Source organism: Pyxicephalus adspersus, chromosome 1 (genome assembly GCF_032062135.1).
Source record: "Pyxicephalus adspersus chromosome 1, UCB_Pads_2.0, whole genome shotgun sequence".
In the NCBI taxonomy this organism is placed as follows: Eukaryota; Metazoa; Chordata; class Amphibia; order Anura; family Pyxicephalidae; genus Pyxicephalus; species Pyxicephalus adspersus.
The window spans coordinates 169,602,249-169,616,927 of record NC_092858.1 but is presented as its reverse complement, the minus strand read 5'-3'; the positions used below and the strand labels follow the sequence as shown (position 1 = coordinate 169,616,927).

At 40.1% G+C, this 14,679-nt stretch overlaps 1 protein-coding gene across 3 annotated transcripts in view; it reads left to right on the top strand.

Annotated features, from left to right (window-relative positions):
- Positions 1-14,679, top strand: part of GJA5 (gap junction protein alpha 5) — a 40,453-nt gene that overhangs the window by 24,435 nt on the left and 1,339 nt on the right. For all 3 annotated transcript variants that reach the window (XM_072398338.1, XM_072398340.1, XM_072398339.1), the window contains exon 2: positions 12,514-12,593. The gene's annotated coding sequence lies outside the window, so the exon portion shown is untranslated. The remainder of the gene's footprint in view (positions 1-12,513; positions 12,594-14,679) is intronic.

The window sequence follows — 14,679 nt, the reverse complement described above, 5'->3', positions numbered from 1 at the left end:
ACTTTGGGTTAATGCTACAATGATAATTTAGGTGAAATTACCATATAGATTTCTATACATGCAGTTGTGGATAAAATTGTAAAACTGCATGATTTTTTGTTCCTGGGCACACAGGCAAACCATACTTTGGGCAACCACATTCACACAAGGCTGCAGTGTGAATCCTAAACAGCAACTGTGCAGCCAGACATGTTGTCTTTGGGAACCATGCTACAGTTAAGGCTGCATGCAGAAAAAATCACCATTCACTTGAATGATAGAAAATGGGACTGCGGTTGGGCCCATGGCAGAACACTGAATCATTGTGGGTCTGAAACAGCTCTTGGGTTTCTAGTCTTCAACGAAAATTCCATGCAGGATAATAGAAGCTAGTAAATATGAATATATGATCAGGTTATTAGCACTTGTTATATCTTTTGCCAGTGGGAGCCAAAAGAGTTTCATTGCTAAAGGGTACAATTCAGATTATTTATTAATATTTTTATTATTATTATTATTATTATTATTAATAATAATAATAATAAAAAGGATTTATATAGCACCAACATATTATGCAGCGCTGTACATTATATAGGGGTTGCACATGACAGACAGATACAGACAGTGGCATGGGAGGAGGAGAAGACCCTGCCCCGAAGAGCTTACAATCTAGGAGATATTTACAAAGTTTACTATCGACAATGTAAAAGATTGTGGGAGAGGCTTGCACTGGCTTGATGTCACCGTGTGCAGTAATGAGGCGTGGAACCAACATTACAATGGTGTCACTGGGAAGAAACATATCTTCTAATGATATATATATGCAGTTTTCTCCCCAGTTTTTTGGATGGTTACTAAAAAAAATGTATGGAATTAACAATTTGCTCAAAACCTGAAGGGTTGTACATCTGTAACAGTGTTAAATGGTTTGTTCCAACCACTGCAGATGTCACCTTTGGTGGACAGCTTGGTCTGCGTTTACAGGTGGGGAAAATTCCAAATAAAGACACAATAAATAATTCCTATGATGGACACATTGGGCCAGATTTATTAAAACTCTGTGGACTGGAGAAGATGGACTATTATGGGTGAACTTCCGTGATCCAGCAAACCTGAAATGGATTTCTGAAAATCATTTGCTATTATTTAGCCAATGTTTTCAATTCTGGCCCAGATCCCTTCCAGGTTTGCTGGATCATCCAAGTTTACTATCTTCTCCAATCTTGGAGAGCTTTAATAAATGTGGCCCAATGTATCATTGCAAGAATTAACTTAGATTTAGCAGAACACAATATCTGTATTTGGTGAAGCAGGCCTCCAAGCATGTGTCGGGTGACATCTCCGAAGGTCTGTCTTCAGCTGTCATCCAGGACAGAGGAGGACAGTTCCTGTGACACCCTTCTATCATGTCCTCTAAGAGAAGCAGGCATAGCTAGAACGAAGAGATAGCCGGCTCTGTGATAAGGAAACATCATTATCCTTCTCTGTCCCAGCTTCTCTCTGATCAAGTGCCTGGAAAATGTGATTTCAGCATGTTGGAGGGCCACTAACCCTAAATCACAGCTTGGTTTATATAAGAGAGCAATTATTAATATTTATAGTCATATGCGTTCATGTATCAGGAGCGTCTCAGGACTGAAGTCATCTAACATAATGTTTTGATCCCAAATATATTTTCTTTGATACTGAGGACTGCATGTCAAGTGTTTACTGAAGGGAAGAAGAGGGAGGCTGTGTTGGTAACCACGTGGGCAACCCATGAGCAGCATTGGTTAAGGCCAATCCAATGCACAGTCAGGGCAAAAAGTTGTGTTCCTAATAGGATCAGTTCATACCAGTGGTGTCAGGGGTGTAGTGGTGGTGGTGGGGGCACCGGTGGGAACGCCTTGCCCTCACTTTTTTTGGGAATTGGCACGCGTACCCAATCTTATTTTGCATTCTTTGGTGGTCCACGGCTCTGGCCGGACCGCCCCCCGCAGGGTCAAGAAAAGGAGCCCACTGGGGGGGCGGACCAGCCATAGCCGCGGACCATGTCTCCCGTATGGAATTGCAAGATCAGGGTGGTGGGTGGCTTGACTCTTTGAACATCGTTCACCTCATTCTGGTATCATGACGTCAATCTGGAGGTAGTTTCTTCCCCTTTGAGTGACACGTAGGCAGAGGTGGATAGTTCCGTGCTCCCTCTTCTTTTTTTACGACTACACTCCTGACTGCAGTGACCTTTAAATAATTTAAAGGAACCTTTAGTTCCTGAGTTTGTCTGATGGGAACTATGGCCTTAAAGAAAGACTCTGTACCATTTACCTACCCTATGCTGCAGGAAACAATGGATAACGGAAACTCAGCTGGCCACTAGACTTCCCTACAGTTGTCTGAAGGGACTGAAAAAAAGCCCTGCAAACTATCTGTTCATGAATTCAGCATGCCGGCTTGCAGATAAGAGTGTATCTGTACTGTGTCTATAACCCCCCCCCCCCCATGTGCTTATAAAACTATTCATTCCAGCACCACTGTCTTAACTCTTCACTGCTCCAAGTTAGCCTAAATGACCCGTTATTTGCCTTCCGCACCCAACATGGCAGTGCTTGGTCCTGCTCAGTCACACAGCATATGAGGGTAAGGGTAAAGTGCAGCAAGAAGTAAGCATAGGCAGCTAGGGAGGGGGGAACAATTATACACATTTCATAGGTTTTTCCTAGAAAAGGTGAAGACCCTAGGTTAAAAATGTGGTATAATATTCCTTGCCGGTTAGGATAATGTAAAAATTCCATAGCAGACAATGTAACTGTAATGGGGCTTAGAACTGTCTGGTAACCCAAAGATTCCTTTATAATAATTCTTGGCAGAGAGTTATTGTATATTAGATCATAAATGTGTCCACAATTGCCATAAAAAACAAAATTGTTGCCTATTACTTGAGAAAATGATTTGAGATAGAGCTCAAGGAAGCAAATGGATCCTTAGTCATTTTTCTATGGGGCCCTGTTACACAAGGATCATGTGATTAATGTTGGTTATCCAAGCCAAAGTAAATTGTGCCATAAATAATTGACTTCTGAATCTGTTTTTCTGCCCCGTAAGTGCATGGCTCCCAACTGTCCCATTTTTGGAGCCAAGTCCCTCTCTCTTTCTCATTTGATTCATCCTTTTGGTCTGATGCGTAGGCTATGAAATTTTATTTTTTGCTATTAAAGGTATTTTACTGCATTTAGACTCCATCCAACTTCTAGACCAGCCATTCCCAACCAGAGATTTGTGGAACCATTGGATCCTTTCAGTAGTTGTTAGGGGTTTCTTGGGCTTTGGCTGAATGACCTCCCATCTGATAGTGCCTACATAGTTCTAGGGTCAACACCATTTAGCCAGTAGGATGATAACTATGATCTTCCTCATGGTGATTCCTTCTTATCACTACAATGGGGGCATTAATACTGCCAACCCAATACTTTTATGAGGGGTTCCCTGAGACCCAAAGTCATTTCAAGGGTTCCTCTGGAGTAAAGAGGTTGAGAAAGGCCGCTTTAGACAATAGGGACTATAAAGAAAAAGTGCTGGTACAGAAAGAATTCCAAATGTCTTCAAAAAGGGGGTACGGCAAGGATATGCCCTTATCCCTTTGCTGTATAGAATCCATTTTTCCATCTAAAAACTTTAAGATAGCACTGCCTAATTGTGCCACTTTCTCCAATTCCATTCACTTCTATAGCTGCTCTAGCTAAACTTGCCCATCATGATGATGCCCAACACAAAATACCTAATTAGTACTAGGCTGATTCAATAAAGCAATTTGCAGTTTGCCCCCAAAGACCAGGGACAGATGCATTATCCTGAAATTATCCCCAATTTTGCAGGCAAGGGTGGTGTACAACTGGACTGTGCAATCTTTAGGACAACATCATGCCTAGCGCCTTTAACTCAAAAGTGATGTTATAGCTATGAAGACGGAGCTGTGACACATAATGGATTGTAGAAGAAGACATCCCCATCTGACATAATCACTTAGTGAACACGAGATTTGGGTTGGCGCCTGCTAAGATTCTCTTTGTCTTTTGAAGATGGCCTTTTTAGGTTGTTCTTCAGGCTGTCTTAAATCCGAAAGGGAGGTTTGCCAAAATCCTGAACTCCTGAAATGACAGGGAACCTGCTCTATGAAATAAATAAAAGCTGAGATTTATGACACTTTCGATGGTCGAAGATTTTAAAGAAAATATTAAAGAAGAATCACCCCCTGCGATAGAATTGTGTTGTATTGTAAAACACGAGGCTGAGGCTGTTAGTAAGGGGAAGTCCAGGCCAAGCTAGGCAGCAGGCACTGTAGGTATCTGGATATTGGTGGCAGGGAAAAAGAGAAATTTTTTTCTTCTTTTTCTATTATTGCTGGTTTGTGTTGTTTTGGTGGAAGACCTTTTGGTTCCTCTACAGCAGTATTTTCCAACTAGGGTTCCACCAAAGGTTGCAAGGGGTTCACTGAGCAATGAACAGTTTGTGACTCTCATGTCGGTGGATATAGTAATTATAGAAGGGGTTCCCTGAAGACCTGAAAGTTTTTTCAAGGGTTCTCCAATGGTAAAAAAAGTCAAGAGACACTGCTCTAAAGTGTATCTAAGCCAACACTGTATGAGGTTTTTGCAGGTTTAGGGGTCCCCAATTGACAGTGTCATTTCCAATGACAACTGTCTAAAGATAACGATAAAAGACCTTCACAAAGTATTAAACAGACCCAAAATCAGTTACAATTAATCTCTACTCCAGCCAAAAAAAGGAAATGGGCTGTAGATATAATTTAAAGGTCAACTCTAGGAATGCTTTGCTTTTCTGTGCTCATAGGATGGCCAGAATCATCTTTCTTCTCGGTCTTCTGGGTGGTCCTCAAGGATGCCAAAAGCAGCAGCGATTTCATGTCATCAGCTTTGCTCTCTTCATCATTCTATAATGAAATCAGTGCACACTGGTGAAATCTTCTCCAGTTGGAGGCCCATGACTTGAGGGATGTCCACAGGGTGTCCTTGGTCTTCATGGTTGAAAGATGCTGACTGGAAGTAGAGGGCATCTAGTTGTGGAAGAATGTGCCAAGTTCTGTATAGAGACAGCTATTAAAGAAGAATATATATATTTTTAATGAATGGTGGTTGAAGGGGCAATCTAATGGGATTGTTGCCTACTATGTTTTAAAAATTGGACAGGAGCCAGTTTTCTGATCTAAATGGTACCTGGAGTTTCCATTGGCTGGTTCTTAGTCATCCAAGTAACCATATAGCCCTATACATGTCTCTCTTAGAAAAAACCCATGGTGAGCCAGATCTGGTTTATTAATGATCTACATTTTATTCTAGTTTTAAAAATATTTATGTTTTGCGTATACTGGAACCCATCATAGCCATCTGGGAAGGGGTATGTACCCCCAAATCCCTAATGACAATATAGCTTTTTGTCTGACCCTAATATTTGTACATTTCTATAGTGGCCCCAAAATTCTGATAAGACTTTGGCAGTGCCAACATTTTTTTGCAAACAGGGTTTCCCTCCAGTCTGTGTCTGTTTCTTGTCAAGCACTGTTACCCTGGACTTTTCCAGGAACCCCTTCAAAAGTGGCTTACATAGGATGAGACACTACAGCAAATCAAACACGGAGACATAAATCCCGATTACTGACGTAAAACGAATGTTAATACAGCATATCCAATGTTTATATTGAATATTGCCCAATGTCAATATTTAATTCTTATAACATCTTGTCTGTATTTTATCACTACGCATGTTATTATATAGTAAAATATATTATAACACAAAGAAAATAATAAAATGAAGCAAACATGAAATGACCCGTGTAACTAGCCATCAAATCCAAGCAAAAAAAATAATCGATTTTCAATGTGGTCTAACAGTCTCTGCTCTCCAATATAAACATATTTTTGCGGGATATTCAGATTTTGATTTTTATTAGTGTAAAATATTTATAAAAAAGGAGACCACAATTTTGGTGGCCACCATATTTCTTTGTGTTTCAACTCTTTAAGTGTGCTCGAACGTTATGTGCCTTGCTAAGCACCCCATGGCAGAACATTGGTATTAGACCTTCAAGTGGAATTTTTTAGTAACTGTACTAAGTCCACACAAATACATTTCTAAATTATATTGCAATATACAGAGGCAGTATCACCATTCCACAAAAGCCCAACATTTTACCATGATTTCATTAGGCTGCTACAGGCAGAAACAAGCATTTTCTCAGTCACCTATTCTCCAGTGGTCAGAAGGTAATTGAGTGTACTGCATATAGACCATAAATCTCACTATGCTGCATGTACACCAAACCACAAACCAACTTGTACTGTGTATAGACAAAATCACCAACCTTACTCTATTGTACATAGACCTAATCACAAATCTTGCTAATATTTAGACCAAACCACAAACCCCAATCCACTGTATATAGATCTAATCCTAAATCTTGCTCTAATGTATATTGACCACAACCACAAACCCCGCTTTACTGCACATTATCCAAACCAAAAACCTCATTCAACTGCATATAGGCCAAAACCAGAATCTTCACTTCACTGCCTATACACCAAACCACACAATACATAAAATACTCCCAATTCAGGTTTGGTTTGGTTTTCCAAGAACTTAATTTTTTTCTAGGGCTTAAAAAGTTGAGAAAAGTTTGTGTTACATGATAATGAGAATACTAAAACTATTTATTATAAGGCCTGTATATTAAAGCTATAACCTAGATACAGGATTTTGGAGACATAATGAATTATTGCACCCCTTCATATCCTTCATATAACAGCGTCCCCCATAAGGGTGCACAACTCTCCTTACAATGTTCAGAATGTGGCTGGTTTGCAATGCACCACAGTTATCATACAGGTAACAATATTTGAAAGAAGGTTGGAAAGGCAGAAAATCATACACGAAGATGCAGTTTCTTTACTCCTGACTGATCCATTACTGGCAATATCATTCGGTTGACCAAGCACAAAATTGTTCCAATAAATCTAGGCGTTCCCTGGTGTTGCTGACCTAATCATTACATCTGTACATTTCAGACCTTTGGGAGATAAAGCGGTGTCACTTACAATGTTCAATATATAAAGCCTCGAATGATGTTTATATAAGCAAAGTATGTGATGAGCTTCAACGTCTGTGGGCCTCATAGAATAACAGAAGACTTCCATCCAGCTGGGGAGAGTTTACAGTGCTTGATTCATGTCAGCCCAGGTCACATTCCCTATGACAACCAATGCCCAAACCTTATATGTTTAGCTCCCTGTAAGGGATCATAGCGGGCCCTGTATTATGACAGAGCCAATCCCGCTTATATTTTCAGTGGGTCCACAGACAGAGGTCGGCGCCCATGAACAGATACACAGAGGGCATGTGTTCTCAAAAATAAAAATATATGATGGCTCAGTGGCTATCGCTCTTGCCTGTGCTCTGGGTTCATTTATTGGACAGGACTCTATCTACATGGAGTTTGTATGTTCTTCCTGTGTTTGTGGGGGCTTCCACCAGACACTCCATCTGTCTTCCCATATCCCAAAAACATGCAGTTAGGTTTATTGGCTTCTCCCCAAAAGTGGCTTTAGACTGTTTTAATGCCATTTGACTATAGAAGGGACATTGTAATGGAGGGTTTCAGTAGGTCAGTTAGTGACATGATTATAGACTTTGTACAGCACTGTGTAATATGTCGGTGCTATAAAGACACAGGAAAATAATTATCTACTAGATTGTAAGCTCTTCGGGGCAGGGTCCTCTCCTCCTGTATCACTGTCTGTATTAGTCTGTGATTTGCAATCCCTATTTAATGTACAGCGCTGCGTAATATGTTGGCGCTATATAAATCCTGTTTATTAATAATAATAATAATAATATTAATAAATAATAATAATGTACCTGTAATGGCAATTTCTCCATGAGTAAAATCCATGCTCCTATTGAAGCTTTATTGATAAGACTATTGTGGAACTGTAGGAGCAGCCATAGACAAGTCATATTTGGAGATAACAAAGCTGCATAACCAACTCAAGCAATAGTAACAACGTAGGTTGGGACTTCTTACACGGAGCATTTCCTACAAGTCCCTGTGCAATAACTTATAGCCTCATATATATCAGTGAATGCAAAGGCAACCGTGGCCACAGCAAACCATGCAGATGCTATGGGGCCATGCACTGGATAAATTGTAACCTAAATAGGAAGCAATAGGTTCTGGCAGCTGCATTTTCGATAAATGGAATGTACATTAAGCTGGGAAATCCCTACAATAATGCTAAGAAACTTAGTGATTGGTATCACTGAAATGATAAAGAGAAAAAAGAGAGGGGGCTCATAAATGTATATAAACCTCCTTTTATTTGCTACCATGTGATAAATATATTACTGATTGTGTTTTGGTAAATGTGTTTTGTGCAAAAAACAAATACCCGTTGACCCAGAATGTCCTTACCTCATCACCAATGCTTTGGAGATGAGAAGAAAGCATAAGTACATACCTACTGGGTCTGATTTATTCAAACTCTCCAAGACTGGAGCAGATAGGTTATCATAGGAGAACAGGGGTGATTTTTTTGGAGAGCTTTTAAAAAATCAGACCCGATGGACCTAGTTTAATAAAGCTCCCCAAGACTGGAGAGGATACACTTTCATCGGTGAAGCTGGGTGATCCAGCAATTCTGGAAAGGATTTCTTCAAAGTCTTTTGCTATTTGTTAGCAAATGTTTTGAATCCTGGACTAGATCCATTCCAAGTTTGCTTGATCACCCAGCTTCACTGATTAAAGTGTATATTCTACAGCCTTGGAGAGGCCCAATAGGTCTATACTGGGTATGATAGGGCTGATAGGTATGATAGGGCTCAGCCAATTGACCAGTATAGTCATGTTGGATCAGAACTCAGATTGCTCAATTGTAGATCTAAGGTTGTAAAGGCTCTGATCTGAGTTACAATAAGATGATTCCCATCGGAGAAATGAATCTTCCATGCACGGCAATGCCAACCATACACTGGTTAACGTTCTTTTCCCACACATGGTGCTGGGTCGGCAGACACCCGGTAGCCTGATGCACGTCTGCCTCCTAATAAAGTGTGACCGGCTTTCATGTTTTTAGACTTCATCATCATAAAAACGTAAGTGTTGTTTAGATTTGATTTCCTCCTTGGCCCGTTCAGTAAGTGGTACGAGAAGTGATGGGCCGCAGCTGTGTTTGGCATAGTTGTGGCGGGTGACAGTGGCCGCAAATTCCCAGACTGGAACTTACTCAGCACCGACCTGTAAACTTCGTCAGATCTCTGGAGACACACATTCACACATGTCTGCTGATTCACTTAACAAACCAGGGGTGAATATATTTAAAGGGAGGTATAGCAAATCTCAAGAGCCAGCAAGAGCCACCCAGGCACAAGGTGTAAGGTATCTTCTTTTCTTTTAATATTGAAGATTGGGGGGGCTCCGTGCATGTTAACCCAACGATTAACTTTTCTTTTGTTTCCTTTACTTTTTCTGCTGGATAAGTATAACAAAACCTTTTGATCTTGCCAAATCATAGGAGATAATGACTTCCTGTGTTTTTCTCTGGGATCCCCTTTAAGTTTTGTAGGAGAGGGGAAGGGAAGGTTTTTGGAGGCTCCTTCCGATATAATAAAGGGAATAAGTGTTACCCTGGGACAGGAAGTATGTTACTGGCAGGATCACCAGAAAAAAACTAAAGCAGCCAACTACATCTAAGGACTGGTATTCCGCAATATATGACATTTTCCTTTCATGGGTTTGGATGCATTTTTACTAAAAACAGCACTTTGGAGCATATCCTTGTTTTGTATAGAGTAGGAAAGGGCTGGAATCTCTGCCAGGCTTTTATTGTTGTCTATGTCCCCATTTTATTAATTTGGCATCACTTCCTGCTAGTTTGATGGGCAGGGGTGGATTTTAATAGGTGCACAATGGACAGCTGCTTTTTCTTGCCTTTACTCACAGAATGGTAAAAATAAATAATATGTTGAGACAAACATTTGTCCTAAATGCATTTAAAAAAATAATGTACATGTTCCGACTTACATACAAATTCAACTTAAGAACAAACCTACAGTCCCTATCTTGTATGTAACCCGGGGTCTACCTGTAAAGGCTAATTTTTGTCATTTTTTAACCTTACCCAAATTTTTGTACTTGTACATAACCATAACAGAAAATCAAAATTCAAGCGCACTGTGTGTACAGGGAAGCAACATTTTCATGGTATTTACCACCATTGCTTGAAGGCGTTTGTAGGGAACACAATGCTGCATCAGGTCTAACTCAGAATTCATTATGGTGCCGGTAATGTTTTGCTTTGCCAGTATTACGGTAATCAGGCCGTGATCATATAACGGGTCTCTAATTCTACATTTAGATGTTTGACCATGGCATTTGGTTAGTATGGAACATTCGATGCCGGTCTGCCTTGCTTGGGCATTGTGGACCCCATAAGGTGCCATCTGCAAATTGTGCACCAATAAGCAACAGCTGACCAGAAAAGTTTAATTGAATGTATTTTTAAAGTGGAACTAAATCTATCAATACTCATCTGTTCCCGTTCCATAGTGAGGGACTCAATTTCATCCCTTCTTTCCTCCCGTAGCCAGCTCTTGGACCACCTTTTTTGGCCAGGATGACCAAAGTCCCACACAGGTGCGCGGGAGTTCCATGCACAGTCCTGGCACATGCAAGGGAAGCTGAGATTGCTGGCTAATAATGCTGAGCTGCGCATGTGCAATTTGACAGCTGGGAGACAATCTGGCAATTAGGAATAGTTATCCCCTTTCTGCAACAACCCCCGGCCTGATCCCCAGTTCTCAAAGTGGGACTTTAGTTCTGCTTTAATAAATTTAAGGCACATTCATATTTGACATCCTTCTAGCTTTGCATTACTTTCACAATACTTTGGTTGTTGCACATTTCCAGATCCCCTCCATAACTCACGTCAGCCCTCGGCTATAGTTCCAAGCTTTGTGTATTCGCAATACATCTCCTGTCAGCGGCCTCGCCGAGCACTTATTGTCACAGCAATCTCCCGCTGGCCGGGGATGTTGACTATTCGGAGCAGGGAATGAGCTCTCTATGGAGAGAAAACATCACGCGGCACCTGTGTATACAAGGAAGATTATTTAATGAAGCAGCCGCAGGAGCAATGAGGAGATAAAAGATCAGGAATGCCAACCCGGCCCTTTAAAGGGGACAGAATTATCTTTTCTGTAGAGGGATTTATTACCCCTTCATGTAGTGCATGACTCCAAGACTGGAAAACATAGACTATCATAGGAGAACCTGGGTGATCTAGCAAACCTGGAACGGATTTCCTAAAAACTAGGAATAGATAGATGTATATATGTTAGCGCTATATTCATCCTGTTTATTGATAATTATGATAACAATAATAATAATAGATAGATAGATAGATAGATAGATAGATAGATAGATAGATAGATAGAAGATGGATAGATAATAGATAGATAATAGATAGATAGATAGATAGATAGATAGATAGATAGATAGATAGATAGATAGATATGAGATAGATAGATAGATAGATAGAGGTATAGATAGATAGAGTAATATGAGTAAACAGACAATCCAGTAGGTGATATGAAGTTTACATATAGCTGCATGTATGGCATGTTTTCTATCACATTGAATGTATAATAAACCTCAGCTGATCTGACTTTTGCTATGCAAGCTATAACTGTCCTCACTATTTATGAATGCAATCACACAGCGAGGAAGAATTCTCTGGATGGAAGTTCATAGAAGATCAGATTACATTATAAAGTGTGATGGATCGTGTTAGTCACTTGCATTATATTGTCTCCTTTTCTTTCCCTTTATTCAGAGGCCAACGTATTTTATATGCTGTCAGGAATTCCAAACGACAATGCTGCTTTATTTATTAAAATATGGACTGATTTGTACTCCCAGTGGCCATACATATATGTATATATATTTATATTTTTATATATATATATATATATATATATATATATATTTGTTGTTTATTTTTATTTTTTTTGCTGTGCATTGCAGCATTCAATAAACACCAAACCTTTCATAGAGTAGGAAAGGATTACAGTTTTTTTTTAATGAATGCATGCATTGCATGTGTATCAGGTATGTTGGTGTTCTTACCGGTGTACTGAGCACAATGCCCTGAATTTCAAAAGTGCAGCATAGATGACTTTTCTGGGTGGTACATTGAGCAGCCCATTTAAATAATACCAATGCAATGAAATATTATAAATGCTTAATCCATTTTTAAGCAAAATACCAATAAGCAACTCAAAACTTTAATGAAAATTTACTTTACAGATTGTCTCCAACTCAAACAACTTTATTGAAAATTGTTTGCTTTTCCCTGGTGATTACCTGCACTCCCTTCGCATCTGTATTATAGCTAGCTGACATAAATTAACTTTTTTATTTCTAATTTTGAGCAGCAAGCCATTTATAGTATTTTAACATCTCTGACCAATTTATTTTCTTTTTGTTACCAGGCAAATCTATTGCTCCCTAAGGAAATCCACAAAAGGCTGACATAGTGGACATGATCATAGCGAACAATGATTAATTTGTGGTAAGTATCATCAGCTGATCACGAGACAAGCGTGGAGAAAAAAATGCAATAAATCTTTATCTTGCTTTAAATTCAGCAAAATGCTGCACAATCCATAAAGTCTGATCTGAGCAAAACCCCTGAGGGGGAAAGTCACACATCTCATATAAATAACAAAATGGAATCTTTGTGCTGATAAAGTTATCATTATTAAAATGATTTAATTAAAGGATATTATGGGTAAGAAAAATCACATTTTCCCATGCATTTTTATACAATTTTGAGAATTTGAGCCGCTCTTGTAAATTTTCCCAGTTTTGATAAAAATACTGTGTTTAGTGTTTTTTTTGGGGTTGCGAAAAAGTGCCTTTACGGGGTTGAAGGTTTTTTTTAATAAATTTAGAAAGTTTACACATTGATAAATAGATATATCCTTGTTGTTTAATCATTTGTATAAAACAAAACATTTTGCCATCAATGCTGGACTTTCTAACAAGAAAGCCAAACACTAACTGCATTCCAAAAGTGGAACTAAACTGGAATAAAAATCACAATTATTTTTAATCCTGGAGATCCCTCAATGGTGCTTAACTTTCCCTCAATCATTGTCCTAGAATTGTTTTTTGTCGCTGAGCATGGCTACCTTTGGTCTTCTCTTTGGTCTTCTTGCTACGTCACACGGTCTCGCAGATGGGTGCTTAGGTGAGAGATAGCAGATGACGTAGCAGCTGTAAAGGGGGAAAAAAAGAGAGCCAACCTTACTACGCATTCGTGATATCAGGATCTCTTTTCCCTTAAGATGCGCACAAGGAGCACCCAGGGGCCCCGGGATGTGTGACGTAGGTATCCTGGTCAAGACTGAAAGGAGCGGTTTAAAAAAAAAAGAGCTGGGCACTGAAAAAAAAAAAATGTACTTTACATATAAGGGTTGTCTACCCTTTTATGTAAAGTGAAAATATTTAGTTTAGGTCCCCTTTAAGCCTTGTATTCGTGTGTGGAAGGGTCATCCATGAAAACTACCATCTGTTACTTTCCCTTTAGGGATGGGTCCCTGTTCTTGTGCCCTGTTTATTGTCTCCTTTGCTTACTGAAGACATGAGGGCAGGGGGTGATTCTCTACTATGAAGATGGTGGTGGGTAAAGAGAAGACATAGCTGAGAGCGACTGGTGGCAACGTAATGGAACTGAGGCTTTAGACAGGTGTTTATGGATGTTTTTAATATGGGGAACCCTTGACATACCTTTCAGGTCTTCAGGGAACCCCTTCGATAATGAAAACATCCACAGCTAACAGTATATAAGTGTGGAATGGTTCTTACATTGGACCAATGTCACCCTTACAGACAGCCAAAAAGATCATTGGAGCCACTTAAACTGACCTGAGAGGTCCAAACTGCTTATTGCTCAAGGAACCCTTTGCAACCCCTGGAGGAACCTGGGCTTCCATGGAACTCTGGTTGAGCAACACTGGTCTAGACTCCGGCTCTTTGGTCGCGGGTCTGGCCGGTGCCACCCTGAGCAAGGTCAGGAGAAGGACCCCACTGGGAGGGGGTGGACCGGCTAGAGCCGCAGAACACATCCCTGGATTGGAGTCTGCGATGGGCAGGCTCCGGGCTTGCAATGGGGGAGTGGGCGTGGTTATGCCATCATGACGTCACGTTCAGTGGCGTCATGATGGCTTACCCCCACCAACTCTCCCATCGGCCTGACCCCTTTGTCAAATTTTTTTTTAGGTTGTGGCCCCTGACTAAAAAGGTTTGCCCACAATAGATTTCATCAAACTCATTTGTTATTTGGTAGCAAATGTTTTGAATCCTGGCTCTGATCCATTTCATGTTTGCTGGATCACCCAGCTTCACTGATTAAAGTGTATCCTCTCCAACCTTGCAGAGCTTCAATAAATCAGGCCTGATGAGTGATATTGGCTAGAGGAGGCAATAACATGCATGGCTGCCACACAATGGCCTTGTCACCCTTCTTCATCTCAATATGCACCATCTTTACACAGCTCCCTGTCCACCCATCATCTTCACATGTGCCCATCATAGGGTTCAGTTGTATATGTCTACCCTAATTAAGTTCTCTCTCTACTATTTATTATTTAGAT